Source organism: Triticum dicoccoides, unplaced genomic scaffold, assembly GCF_002162155.2.
Source record: "Triticum dicoccoides isolate Atlit2015 ecotype Zavitan unplaced genomic scaffold, WEW_v2.0 scaffold87608, whole genome shotgun sequence".
NCBI classification, from domain to species: Eukaryota; Viridiplantae; Streptophyta; class Magnoliopsida; order Poales; family Poaceae; genus Triticum; species Triticum dicoccoides.
The window spans coordinates 6,859-9,268 of NW_021306936.1; positions in this window are offsets into that span (position 1 = coordinate 6,859).

Below are 2,410 nucleotides of genomic sequence, written 5' to 3' on the forward strand. Positions count from 1 at the left end.
ATTAGGGTTTCATACGGAAACTCGTCTGTTACAAAGGGATTTCATTTTTTGAACTTATTTGAACTCCATACTTTTTCTGTGTTCAAAATGCACCATCCAAAGCCACATCATCAATTTTCAACCCTTTCTGACTTCATTTGTTATTTTTTCATGCATTTACTGATTTTTTTGAGCTGAATAACCTTGAAACTAAAAATTGCTACAAATAAACTCTGAAAAGGTTGAAAGTTGGCATGGTATCATCATTTCATCCACATAACATGTGCAAGAAAGTAGAAAGGGTTACGGCAAAAACTGGATGCACTTCATGTACAAAATAGAAAATCTCTTTCAAAGTATAAGGGTTTCATACGGAAACTCGTCTATTACAAAGGGATTTTATTTTTTGAACTTATTTGTACTCCACAAATCTTGTGTGTTCAAAATGCCCCATTCAAAGCCACATCATCAATTTTCAACCCTTTCTGAGTTCATTTGTTATTTCTCATGCATTTACTGATTTTTTGAGCTGAATGACCCTGAAATTGAAAAACACTACAAATAAACTCTAAAAAGGTTGAAAGTTGGCATGGTGTCAGAATTTCGCCCACATAGCATGTACTACAAAGTTGAGAGGGTTACGACAAAAACTGGATGCACTTCATCTACAAAATGGACAATCTCTTTCGAAGTATCAGTGTTTCCGACGAAAACTCATCTGTTACAAAGGGATTTAATTTATTTGAACTTATTTCAACTCCAGACATTTTGTATGTTCAAAATGCACCATTCAAAGCCACATGGATAGATAAGTGACCAAAATAATAGAAGTTCATCATCACATTATGTGTGTCAAAAACCATTACAGATTCACATGGATATATAAGTGACCAAATTAATAGAAGTTCATCATCACATTAAAAACAAAGTAGATACATAGTTCTCATTGAACAACATATAGCTCTCCAGAGCATCAAGTTAAACCATACATTGAAACTATGTGAAACCTTTCAATGCAACAATAAATGCGATCATAATCACAACCAAGGTAAAAAATGATCCAACGGCATAATGATACCAAGCCTCGGTATGAATGACATATTTTCTAATCTTTCTCATCTTCAACCGCATTGCATCCATCTTGATATTGTGATCATCGATGACATCCGCAACATGCAACTCCAATATCATCTTCTCCTCCTCAATTTTTTTTATTTTTTCCTTCAAGTAATTGTTTTCTTCTTCAACTAAATTTAACCTCTCGACAATAGGGTCGGTTGGAATTTCCGATTCAACTACCTCCTACATAAATAAAATCTATGTCAACTTGATGGTCATAATTGTCATAAACAATAAATGAACCAAATAATTATAAAAGATAATATATTCCACATCTGAATCATAGCCAGGATGAGGGCCGACGAGGGCGGATACCAAAACCATCGCACTATATAATAACAAGCAATAATAAAAGTAAGAAAATTAGACAAGTATCTATCTAAACTAAGAATTTCTTTCTTTCAGAAGAAGATAAGAGGCTCACCACAGTGGTGCAGGCTACGAGATCGGCGCGGGCAATCGATGGCGGTGAAGACGGGGACGGGACATGACGGACCGCTAAACCTAGACAAATCTCGGGGAAAATGGAGCTTGGAGGTCGAGCTTCAAGAGGAGAAAGCTTAACTAGCGTGGCTCGGGCATTTCACCGAACACCTCGTGTGCATAGGAGGTGAGCTAGAGCACCCAAATGCCCTCTCCTCGCCGGCCAGAAAAAACAGAGCACTGTGAAGTGCTCTGCTGCGGCGACGGGGTATATATAGGCAAATCATTTGTCCCGGTTCGTGGCTGGAACCGGGACTAAAGCCTAGCCTTCTGTCCCGGTTTGAGCCAAGAACTGGGACCAATGTTTATGGGCCAGGAGCGAGGCCCATTGGAACCGGTTCGTAGCTGGAACCGGGACAAATGGGTCCATACGAACCAGGACCAATGCCCACGAGGCCCCGGCCGGCCCCCTGGGCTCACGAACCGGGACGAATGCATCCATTGGTCCCGGTTCGTGGAAGAACCGGGACTAATGGGTTGGCCAGGCCCGAACGAAAGCCCCCTTTTCTACTAGTGCACCGTATTCCGGGGGCACATAGTTGTCATCGTCCTCTTCTTCTTTGATATCTTCCATCATAACCACTATTTCTCCGTGCCTGGTCCAAACATTATAGTGTGACATGAACCCTTATAAAGCAGGTGGGTGTGAAGGATTTTTCCGATGAGAGAAAACTTCGTATTCCCACATATAGGGCATGGACAACACATAAAACCATTCTGCTTGTTTGCCTCAGCCACTTAACGTACTCGGAGGTGTGTCTGTCACCGTACATCCATTGCCGGTTCATCTGTGTGCATTACATATAATTATGTGTGTCAAAAACCATTA